A 12,678-nucleotide genomic window follows, 5' to 3' on the forward strand; every position below is an offset into this window, starting at 1 on the left:
AGAGGTCCCTAATGTACCTTTTTAATTAATTCTTACAGAGCACTCTATTTCATTAGTACTAAATGAAGACTTGGGTGAAATTAAGTAGCATGCCAAGATCCCAGAAATATTAAGTGACCAAGACACGGAGAAGTTTGTATCTCCAAGCTCAGTGTTCTTTCGGGAATTGAATTGGTGCAGGGCTCCCATGTCTGCTGGGGAGTAGGGCTTCTGGCTGAGGCTGACATGGGGAGTTTGACTGTGAGCAGCTGCCCATGGAACCACCGCCCCGGCATAGGACTGTGAGAAGCTGTGGAATCCCACTCCAGGGATGGGAAAAGGGCACAGTCTGGGGTCCCCATGGAACTACCAGAGTTGGGCTCTGACTCTTGGGCACCATATACCTCTGGGCACCGCGGAAGAGCTGGTTCTGGAGTCCCTGGGCCACACAGAGGCCAGGGACACCAGGTTCTCAATCTCGGACACCTCAGACACCACTGTATGTCTAGAAAGAGTTGAGAACAAAGTGGGGACCCTCAGGTGGACTTTGGCCTGAGATCTGAAGGAAAAGGGGCAGGAAGGAGAGCTCTGGCAGGTTACTGTGGAGGGAGGAGCGTCCTTAGCTTGGTCGGGTAGCTAGCTTGGTTTGGCTGGCTTGGGTTGGCTGGCTTGGGTTGGCTGGCTTGGGTTGGCTGGCTTGGGTTGGCGGAGGAGACTTGGGTCGGTGGGCTGCTTGGTTTGACTGGCAGCCATGGCTGGAGTGCAGGGAGGCCTCCTAGCAGGAGGTTAGATGCTCAGCTCTTTGGAGGGAAACCTGCTCCATTGCTCCAGCATGGAGGGTTCCAGTGAGCAGAGAGGGTCCATGGTTTTAAGGTGCTTATTGTAGAAAGGCAGAGAGAGGGAGGAAGTGGGGAAGTAGAGGGCAGACATGGCCATGTGGAGAGAGGGGGAAGGGAGGGAAAAGAGATGGGGAGCAAGGGAGCAAGAGTAAGAGCAAGAGAACAAGAGGTAAGAGAGCAAGAGAGAGAGGAGGGGGCAAGCAGCTCCTTTTATAGTGGGCTGGGCTACCTTGCTGTTGCCAAGTAACTGTGGGAAGGAGCATACCTGACTGTTGTCAGTTAACTGTGGGGGTGGAGTTCAGACAGCCTACGTGACTAATGGCCACAGAATTATGGAGCTGGGGCCTCATGTCCGGAGCCTAGTGTCTGGGAGCGTGTGGCAAACTTCCTTCTGTCCCTTGCAGATTAATCTGATGGGTCTCTGGGGTTTAAACCTAGCTCAACCAGAAAACAGGCTGCCTTTCACGGTCCCACAAATCAGCATGATGGCACTCTCTACTGCCATAGCTGCTAATCTCAGTGTTAGCCATAGAAAGCACAATCACCTCTCAGATGCTCTGAGTCTCGATTCTGGCACTTCCTATGGGATGTGACTATATAACATGTATAGCTGCATGCACAGAAGAGGGCGTTAGTTTCCCTTAAGCTGAAGCTCTGAGTGATTGAAAGCCACCTGACACAGGTGCTAAAAACTGAACACCATCCCTCTCAACCTCTGAGTCATCTCTTCAGCCCCCTGCAGGACTTTAGAGCTGTCATTCAGTATATTTGAGCTTTAATTTTCTCTGAGTGGGAGAAGAACCATGACACTGTTATTGCTTTTGCAGATAAGAGCAGGAGAATGAGAACGTTTGGATGAGTACAAAACATTTTACACCTTGGTGGGTGGGTGGGTGGGAGCTGGAGAGATGGCTCAGCAATTAACACACATGCTGCTCAATCATGAGGCCCAGAGTTCAGACCCCAGCACTGACATCAGTTACAAATACCTCTAACCCAGCTCCGAGGAATCCAGCTCTCTCTTCTGGCTTCCACGGACACATTTCATGCACGCTTACAGATACATACACACATGTATATGCTCATACACATAAATAAAATAAATCTAAGGGAGGCAGGCAGTTGAACACAGGGCCTAAATGCTTTACCATCGAGTTATGTCCCAGACCTAGTGTTTGGAATTTATGTTTTCTTAATTGGCTCTGACCTTACTTTTTCCATTCTGAGAAATGGGCATACGTCTATGTATGAATCAGTGATAGTGCTTTCAAACCCTGTAGAACTTTGTGCATGCCTGGATGCAGCTCTGGTAACTATGCCACCTCGGTGTGGGAGAGATCTGTATCTGTGGGTATTCAGATAACTAGAACACCCTGTTCTGGGCAAAGACAACCTTTCACGGATTGGATTTTGATCCCTCCACACCCACATGTAACATAGTGACTACTGGAAGACTGTATCTGTTTCTTGAACTAAATGGGAAGTTAGAGTTCTGTCTATCTTCTCTTAAATCATAGCAATACTGGTAGTAATGGTTTTTTATCCTTTAAGGAAAGGGTTATTTGACTTTCCTTGCTTTGGAACATAATGAGCCTCAGAATAGTTCATCATTTCAGTTAACATCTGTATAAGCATCAGGAAAACCGAATGCTTCCTGGAATCTTATAGCTTTCTATACCTATTTAGGTAGGTATTTGATTTCCAAAACTTTCAAACTTTAGTGGAATTCTTTGGGCATGGGGGGAGGAGTGCACAGAAGAAAAGTGACTGGTGTTTGGCTTCTTGTTGTGGCAAGTGGAGAGAACCAAACAGAAGTGTGGATGAACAATGTCACCTTTCCACTTCTTGACAAAGGCTGCCTCCCAAACAGCATCACTCTAGTTGTAGATTAAATGTGTTCAGAGGACTTCCCTGGATCTGGTGCTTTTGGCTTCTTTGGAACTGGGTGGTAAACACAGCCATCAGCTCAGATATTCTGCTCTGTTTTCAAATGCCACGTGAGAACATGTATCCATTTCATGGGGGAACCCACAAACTAGCAAGGCTTCCTGGCACACCCTAGGCATTGGAATACCAACTACTGTCTACTCACATTGCACCTGGGAGATGTGTTCTGGTGAGGAGGTATAATGCTGGTTATCTCTGTTAGCACAGTACATGGTGAGGAGCTGAGGATCAGCAAGTCTCTGTTCCAAGCCATGGTTTGGAGACTATACCCCAAGTTAACACTGATAGAGGATGAGCATGCAGAAGAGGGGGCTGTGGTTCTCCGTGTAATAGATCTGCATGAAAACAGATTCCTAGAGCCTATTGGACCAAATTTGCTTTTCAGTCAATTAACTTTTCTTCTAAATATTTCCAAAAATAATGGTGATTATTTCTGGATGAAATTCTGTGACTCAAAAGCAAGTCAGGAATCAGAGATAAAGTCCTTCTCCTTACCTGGAGTGGGTAATTCGATGAGTTGTCACTGGATTCTGTTATCATTTAGTAGCTTCAAGCAACTCAGTACTGGGAAAACAGAAACTATACTTACTTTCTCCAACATAGAGTGGTGGGGTACTATCTGGCCAGATGAGCTTGGAGTTGACCTGCAAAAGTTCACTAAGTATTTGTTTCACACAAGATCTCAGCAGAGCAAACCTGATCTTCTTCAACCTGTAAACTGAATAAGAAACATTGTTTTACCATTGAATTCTGCATCATAATCTTTTATCTTTCTCATCTCTCCTTATTTTAAAACACCTATCAAATTAGTAGCCATCGCTAGTTTATCAGCCTAGTCTCTAGGAAACGGGATAAAACATGAATGGTACAGGGCTTAGTTTCCAGAAAAAAGAAGGAACAAAATCATGATACTATGTGGCATTTGCTGAGAGTTAAAGCCCTGTGAACCAGGAATGTCCCCAAGACAAGCCCTTACCTCTGTTTTATATATACCTCTCTCGGCAGGCCTTGGCGTCTTGCCTCTTCCATATCAAGACTTCAGTAAATACCTATGAAGTGGAAGAAATCCCAAAGTGTGAATATGTATTGAATATATATCTGATATGGAACTGAAAAGCAAAGGCATATAAGTTAAGTTTACTGGGGGTTCTTTAAGGATAAGATGTAATTGAGAAGAAATTATAGATATAAAGCTACACAGCACCATGTAAGCTCAAGTCTAATTCTATGCAGCACATAGGTATGTAATGCAGAAGAAAGGGTAAAGAGATGATCACAGAGGAGCTGGCAAGCCCTTGGGGACTCAGAGACTGCAACTGGCCTCACAGTAAGGAATGGAAGATGTGGGGAAGGAAACTGACTTGTTGCTCTGTGTTAGCTGCATATCTAACCTCACCTTTTCCAGTAGAGTCTACTACTGAGGGGGCAAAAACCAACACTGTGAATAACACGTCAGAATTGAAATCAAAAATTGACTCCCTAAAGAATATGTTTCTATTCTCTATGGGAGTCTCTCCTTCCTGAAAATGTGAGGATGGCAGGAAATGAAGAGAGAACGTTGTGAAGAATGACCAACACTGCAGATGAATTGCTGGTTGACATAGAAGTTAATATGTTAGGATGGCATGGTTTGCCCAGGAAAGTAATGCTAGAAATGTGACCAGCCCAGGACGACTTCCAGAATGAGCTCTGCAGTAGGAACTATGCCCTGTACTTAGAAAGAGGAACTTTTAAGGGAAGTTAAAGGTGAAACAGTATTCTAGGAGAACTAGACAGGCTCTAACGTAGGAGAATTAGGGAGGAGTCAGGTAAGGGAAAGCCACAGGGAGGGCTCAGAGGAACAATGCTTAGGCCCTGGCTACCAGAGCTAGTTAAACAAGCAATCTTTTGTTTATTCTCCAACAGCTCTTAAGAAATATATCAAGGTAACTAGATAGCTGTGATCATTTTTCTCCTGGTACCTACACTCTAAGAGGGAGGTATGGACAATTAAAAAATAATATCAAAGTTGCAGTTGACCAATATAATCCACATGGAAGAATCCTTGGGATAATGGGGCCAAAAAGGTCAGATGGAGTGGCTGATGACAACTGTGGGCTGAATGGAATTCAGAGACATTTATTAATGAATGCATAGCAAGTATTGACCATTTGAGGTGCAGGCCAATGATTGCCGGCAGGCCAGAAGCGCTGATGTACACAAGATGAGCTCTGCTGGGGAGATGCTACAAAAGAGGAGCCTGTGAGACTACAGGAAGTAGAACAAGGGCAGGAGAGGCTCCACAGATGACTTCTGCACTGGACCTGGTCAACCGCTGGTCATGGGAAGTAAAGGAAAGGTCCAGGTGATTCTAGATTTGCCAACCTCTAGGAATAATAGGAGTGAGTGAGTGTGTGTGTGGGAGTGCATCTGAATGTGTTCGAGTGTATGTGTATGAGTGTTTGAGGGTGTGTGTGAGTGTGTATGGATGGGTGTGTGAGAATGTGTATGTATGTGTGAGTGTGAGTGTGTGTGTAGGTGGGAGGAGGTTTGTTGAAGGCAAAGGACACTAAGATAGCTCATGACTCATTCATGGCTTGAAACCTCTTTAAGAGCAAAAAATGATTTTCTTTCATACCTTGTGGAATTTCCACAGCTGGAATTGCTGACTATACCACAGAACTGATTTGTGAAGCTGAGAAAGGCTAGCTGCTTGTCTTAGGAAAGGTAGTCACCCACACCTCTACCTACAGTGTGTAAGTGGGAAGCCAGCAGAAATGACCAAGGAGCCCAACAGCTGACATCATTTATATTTAGTTGCCAATGATTCTCCTAACTCCAAAATTACTTACATTTGGCTCACAATTTAAAAACCAGGAGTATTAACAATAAAGTGAAATATAAACAGATATGGGGATGAAGTGAGGGAAATAAGTTTGTTGAGGATTTCTGGGATAGATAAGGTATAGAGAAACAAAGAGTTGCCTTTTGGCTCTAAGCTTCCTTGTCTAAGTCACTACAAAGAAGGGACATCTCCAGGTTACACTAGTCACATGATCTAGGAATAGTGACTGTAGCTTCTGAGAAAAATAAGCTTCTCTCTTATGTGCTTTAGAATGGTGCAAAGAAAATACTATCATTGACATTCCTGATTGTTTTCTTCTGTGGTGCTAAGGATTGAGCGCAGGGCCTTGCACGTGCTAGACAAGATCCCTAGCACTAGACTCCATCTCCATGTCCATTTTTGCTTATTATGTTAAGACATACTCTTCCTACATTGCTCCAAGTGGCCTTGATCTCAATCTATAGCCCTAGAAAGCCTTGAACTTTTCCATCCCCCGGCCTCATCCTGCAGTGTACCTGGCAGTATAATCCTTCTCACCAGGCTTAACCATATGTTTTTTTTTTCCTTCAACAACCCTTGATTAAAAAAAGAAGTCAATTAGACAAATCAGACTCTAATATCCTTGGTGGTATGGCAAAGAAAAGTACATGTTTGGTGTGGTGAACATGCCAATTAACCTATTTGACCAGTATGTATGCTTGTATCAAAATATCACAAAACATCTAAAAAATGAACAATTTCCCTATGTCAATAAAACTAGAATAAAAAGCATTACAGGCTACTTTAGGAGCAAAGAATTGGCTTCAAGTGTGAGCATTTGGTTATTCAGATCATCTTAGAGAGACCATCATTCCAGGCTCTAGGCTCCTGGGCTGCTTGTGCCTCAAGAGATGACAAATTTCATCACATTAACCCGGATCCTAACTGTCCCCAGAGAGATAGATTGAGGACCCGAGGACAGCGAAGAGCAGGACATTTGGTTGTACAGCTACCATAGGGCTAGACTTACACTAGGCCACAGGCTTCCTGTGGGAAGACAAAGTGGGCAGCTGGGGCCTACACTGCCTTGCTGGTTCCTTCCACCTGCTTGGAGGGAATTTACCACTGGCCCTTCTTTCTGCACTCCACTGCCACCCACACATATGACTCTCTGGCAAGCCTCTGTCACATGGTGCTCATCTTCCTAGACACAAATTTGCCCTTCATGCTGATTTCCCGGTGTTTCTAGTTAGATAAGTGATTCTGACCAGGAGGGTATCACTTTGTGCCTTGAAACCAGGAGTGCAGTTGCTTTCCAGAGCTTCCACCTCCTTTCCCCTCTCCAGAGAGGCCCCTTCCGCAGACACTGGCTTACCCCTCAGTTTTCATCATCTTGTCTTGTCCTATTTAAATCTTGTCATGGAAAAAGGAAATCAGAGGCTAGTAATCACAAGCTTTCCTTGAATACACACACACACACACACACACACACACACACACACACACACACACACACCGTCGTCTGGATCATCCACAACCTGAGCTGCCACAGCCCTGACACACACATTTCCAGACATTAGGAATTAAGGGCTACATTTACATAACATTAAAGTCACTGTCTACAGGCACAAAATAAAGTGAATGGCTTCCGATCTCTGCCCCCAGAAACTGGTCTGTGGGCTTCTGCGTTTCTGGCCACGTGACCTTATTAGATGTCTATTACTTGTCTGGCTGATAGCTAGCTGCTCTGCTTCCCCAGTCTAACTGCATGGGAGCAGCAGGTCAGACCAGGCTGCAGGAGCCAAACTGCCAGAATCCGTATGAAGGGAGTTAGGTGGGGCCTGTCCTATCTCATCTCCCCAGCATGCCTTGCAACTACAGGAAGCCACCCACCAGTATTTCAGAAACCACAGGCTCCTGCGGTTCTGAGAGCCCCTGTCCTCTGTGTCCTTAAAACATACACACCATTTAATGTCTCATTAATCACCTTCTTTTACATGACTCAACTGGAGCCAGGAAAGAGCAGTGTTTACCCTGACCCAAGGGCAGTTTGGCCTCCTGCTTTCCCATTCAGTTGTGAGCAAATGTTTCAATAGAACACATTCCCAGGGCTGTGTGCTAGAATTTTATGCCCTATAGTGTGCAGGAAATAACCCATCTCTTGTCATGGACATAGGCCCTGGAAGAAGAGCTGTACCAGCAGTATCTGTCCTCCATCTCTAGTGCTTAGCAGAGTTTGATCATTAGAGGGACAGAGCCTATGCTTGTCAGTTTGAGGTCAGAAAGGCCCTGGTTTCCCTCAGCCACCTGGTTATAGAACAAGAATAATAAGAACATTCCAGACCAGAGGCAGTCAGCTGGGCCAATGGCAGATCTGCAGCTGCCATGTCCGATCTGCCTGTGGTTCCTCGCTGACAGTACCCAAGCTGCCTAATCACAGGCTGGAGTCAGGGCGGCTGTAACTCCAGAGCACTCCATTTTCTCTGACCAATCACCTCTCTCAAGAAAGCCCCAAGGTGTCTGTGCTCATAAATTCTCCAGCAGTTGGTGCTACCCAGGTGGTAGAGATGAGATATCCGAAGGTCCAACTACCATAACTCACAAAGACCAGACATATGAGGCTTTGTGTGTTGGTAAACCCAAGCCACTGCACCTTGTCTTTCTTTTAGTCATCCACTAAGCCTGCCAGCATGGCAGGATTCCTGGACGTGCCAGTGTGCAACAGGGTCCATCATATCCTGAGGTCACAGTCCTGAAACCAATTTGTCTTAAGTTTCTGTTTTGTCAGGGAAGTCCAGTGGAGCAATGAAGCTTGCACTGAGCCAATACTTGAGCACCTCTTTTGGCCAAATTTTCCTTCAGCAACCTACCTAGCAGCAAGGGGACCCAGGACATGGGAATGATTTGGACCTATATAGTGAAGGGGAAGAGTTGAATTGAATACTTGTGTGTGTGTGTGTGTGTGTGTGTGTGTGTGTGTGTGTTTGTGTGCGCGTGCGTGCGCGCACGCGCGCACGCGTGTGCACCCGCTATCTCTTCTGCATATTCTCCTGGCCAAGGGATATACCACTCAGTGGCCCAATAAAATGCTGTTACAGGGGAAGAAGGAACCTTAAGCAAAAGAGGAGAAATGTGTTTTCTACATGTTTTTTGAAGGAAGAGATACATATTTTTCACTATCCCATGAAAGTTATGTGCCAGACAGATGCAGCCAAGTAAGCTATGAACCCCAGGATATGTTATCATTGATGGGATAATGGCTCTTAAAGCCTTGGGTGCAGTGGTATGTTTAAGAATAGTTCTTTATAAGGGACGGGAAATAAGGAACAAAAGTAAAACACAAGTTGCATGCAGCACTGAAATCTCATCTCCCACCTGTCGCCTTTTTGACCTGTGTGGCTTGACAAATCCAGAGCCTTGACCAGCAAGTTGCTCAGGCTTCCTCATACTTAAAAAACAGGATTAAAAATATTGTTGAATATTTTGAGTCACATTCTCAACGCCTGTGTCTAAAATAAGGCCCCAATTTTGCATCTGCAATTATTTATGCCTGGAAATAAGGAAGTGAAATTCCCACCTACTGGAAGGACAGTTGACAGGGCCACTCAGCCAGGCAAGTGTGGCTTAGAGCAGTGCAAACTGCATTGCACGTGCAGGGGAGATGCAGGAGCCTGATCAGACAGCTGCACCAACATTGCTACCCAAAGCTAGACAGGGATCAGCCTGTGACCTTCACTAGAAATTTGGGAACAGACAGGCACAAGCTTCAGGGACCTGTCGAGATTAGAAGGAGCGAATCTTCAAGAAGGACTGGCCTGTGTAGGATGGTGGCCCATGGTTAAGGAGTTCCCACAGCCTATTAGGACAATGTCCTCTTCCCTATCAGAATCCTTCCTGTACATCTCAGGGTGTAAGTAGGTTTGAAGCAACTTGTTGTGCTTCCCCTCTTGATACATGGACATGCTGGATTTCCTATACAAGACATTGCTAGCCAGCATCCACCTCTGTGAGTGGTTCTTGTGCAAACCTCCTATGAGTTGAAATGAACTGAGCCTAGCACTAACTCTACTGTCAAATATATCAGTGCCCCACAGGTTGATATCACTGGGGCTCATGCTACCATAGCTATAGTAGTGAGAGTGTAGGATTCCCAAAAGAAGCCAAGACCATTTCATGGAGGCCTGTGGAAGTCAAGCTTTACTTTAGGCTGCAGTTTGAAGAAAAATATTCTCCCTCCTCTGGTGGCAGGACACTAGCACCCAAAATATGGACTGGAAAGCTAAGCCTGTCTAAAAGCCTGAGCTTTTCCTGGCCCAATCTTCTTGCAAGTCCAGACCAGGTTACAGACTGACTTACAAACCTGAGCAGCTTCATCAAGACCCTGCCTTCTCTCTGGAATGACTGGTCACCTGCTGCAACTGGGCATCTAGGATCTCTTGGCCTGCTGTGGGTTCTTTGTTCTCTGCTGATCATTGTAAATAAGCTTTAGAAAATAACTATCGTTTTATGAGGAATTTAAGACTTAGCAATTATTTTAAGAAGAAAGTTTGGGCCCCTAAATCTGGACTCTGTGGTTTGTTTTTTGGTTTGTTTGTTTGGTTTGGTTTGGTTGTGTTTTGTTTTGTTTTGTTTTGTTTTAAGAACAAATCGAAATTGTTTAATTCAGACTTATTCCTATTATTTTTAAAAGAATAAAGAGGCCAGAAAGCATCATTTTTACAAACCATTGCCCTAATATCACTGTCTGCTTATGAAGCTACACAGGCAGTTAATGAATTCCGTAGGCTCCCTTCTCTCCTGTCAGCCTCTGTAGTCATTTACTCCTCTCACGATGGTCCATGATAATACCTTCTGATAACTGTCAAGATGTGTTCCACTGTGAGAGCAAATGTTTCTCTGTTGTTTTAAATGCTTCTGTTTTCCCAGTGCTGGTTAATTTTGTTTGTGTCATTTAGAGCTTTGATTTTAGTCAGCATTATTAATAATTTACTCTTTAACTTAATGGGACTGCAGAGGGGATGAGACAGGTCTGGTTCAAGCAGTGTGAGTTCCCTGTTATGGACAGCTATGGGAATCTTGTGTGTGTTGCCAAATGCATTGCAGAGTAATAAATGTATAACGAGCTGGGCTGTCTGTGCGTGTGCTAAAAATGAACATAGAATTAAGTAAAGGAAGTATTGCCACTATTCGGCCTCTGCTATTAAAAAGCCCAATCTGAAAACCATTACAGGCTGCAGAATTGACTCCCAGGAGTATACCTCATATGCAAACAGCCCACGGCCACACCTGGAAGCCTTGTATTATCTTAAAAGTGCTTGCTTCTTAAATAAATTCATCGGAAGAGGTCCTGAGCTGTGTTCAAACATGTGTGCCATCTTTACGTTCCATTCATTTGGTGAAACATGGTCTAAACAGTACTATCAGTGGGCGTGAAGGGGTTAAACAGTAAAACCTCAAAGGCCTGCAGCTGCTGTAGGTGGGGGTAGACAGAGTCAGGGTGGAATGGAGAACCACATTCACAGTAGGTGGAATGTGCCATGGTAAGAACCCTGTTTCTCCTCACACTAAATCCTGTGGAGATAATGCCTTCAAACAGGAGAGAGAAAGTCATGGTCAAGTCTGAAGAAAGCTGCCAGAATGTTCTAGAAAGGCTACACTGTAAGAAAAATAGTCCTCTTGAATTCAGCTGCAACCAAAGCTATATAGATACAAGAGTTTGGCCCTGCTAAATACAACTGCATGTAGTAACAGAGACTGGGATTTCATTTAAGTTGAACTTTGCACAAGAGAAGAATATCCATTGTGATGCAGAAAAGCTGGACAGGAACCAGGACACTTCAACAACATAGGAAACCCTAGTAATTAAGACACTGACCAAAAAAGAAAATCAAAACGCTCCGTGTCATCTCTTCAATTACACACTTTGTGTGCATTACCAGGGCTCCAACTAAAGGAACAAAGAATGGTGTCAGACATAGACTGAAGACCCAGTAGCTATTCTCATACGTGTAATCAAAAGTCACTTTAGCTTTTGCTATCAGTAGTAATGCAAATTTGGTAGACCACTGCAAGAATGCAGCCTAGATGGACCACATATTGGTATTCTTCATGACAACTGTCCACACTCATGCTTGTACCAAACTTTTCTCTATTCTTATAACAAGAATCAGAAAGACCAGGAAAGTGGCGTTGACCATACAATTATCACTGTCTGCACTATATATACTATCTACATACTTTGTAGGATTTCCAGTTGTTTAAGCTAGATGGAAATATGAGTGGTGGTTTAAATTACTTGGGTATACTTCAGTGATTTTCTTATGTCTAATACAACCCCTTCCCTTAATTGGGAACCAAAGGGCCATTATACCAAGACTTCTCTTTTGTCTGCAGGACTGTGAAGTTGCTGTGGGATGGTTCCTATGCGATGCCATGGTTCAGGGCATGCTTGCATTGCAGTGAGTGGGAAGGTTTAACAGTCTGTGGTTATCACCCTTGATGCAAAGCAGGAATACTCCTGCAGCCACAAACTGCTGCACAATGAAGAAGGGCAGCCCTCCTAAAGTGCAGGACCATGGAGAGACGGTTCCATAGGCACTGCCTACCCACAAGCAACCTCCCAGTCTCCAGTTCAGAACTGAATACTTTTTTGAGATAGGGACCAAGACTTTTCTTATTTGTCCAGTAACAATTTATTAAAGGGAGTCAACACATGTGCACATACACACACAGCTTTAGGATCCTGTCCTTAAAACATACCACATAAGGAATCCTGAAATCACATAAAGGTTTGTGGCTTCCCCAAGAGACTTTTGAAAACTTACTCTTGCCTTGTCAAGAAGTTTAAAGACACTAATCTCTGAAGTCAGAGAAAACACAAGAATAGTTGTGTAGGACGAACATATTAAATTCTTAGAGAATACCATGTTCAGTTGAGAGTTTGACATAAGCCAGATGCCACTCCAGTTCCTTTATATGCCCATTTTACCATCACAACTCCATTGACTTAGATCTGAGAGTCATGCATGCATTTAAATACCTTAAAATTCTAGATCATTTAGTGTTCTTGGCAATCATATGGAAAGATACTACCATTACTAACATTTTACA

General features: G+C 44.3%; 1 long non-coding RNA gene across 1 annotated transcript in view; it reads right to left on the reverse strand.

The window, feature by feature from the left end:
- The window catches only part of Gm11999 (predicted gene 11999), a 43,433-nt gene that overhangs the window by 7,668 nt on the left and 23,087 nt on the right, over positions 1-12,678 (reverse strand). Inside the window, exons 2-3 of the long non-coding RNA NR_166812.1 lie at positions 3,742-3,814; positions 3,355-3,483 (exon numbers count right to left, since the gene is read on the reverse strand). This is a non-coding gene — a long non-coding RNA (predicted gene 11999). The remainder of the gene's footprint in view (positions 1-3,354; positions 3,484-3,741; positions 3,815-12,678) is intronic.

Source organism: Mus musculus, chromosome 11, assembly GCF_000001635.26.
Source record: "Mus musculus strain C57BL/6J chromosome 11, GRCm38.p6 C57BL/6J".
In the NCBI taxonomy this organism is placed as follows: Eukaryota; Metazoa; Chordata; class Mammalia; order Rodentia; family Muridae; genus Mus; species Mus musculus.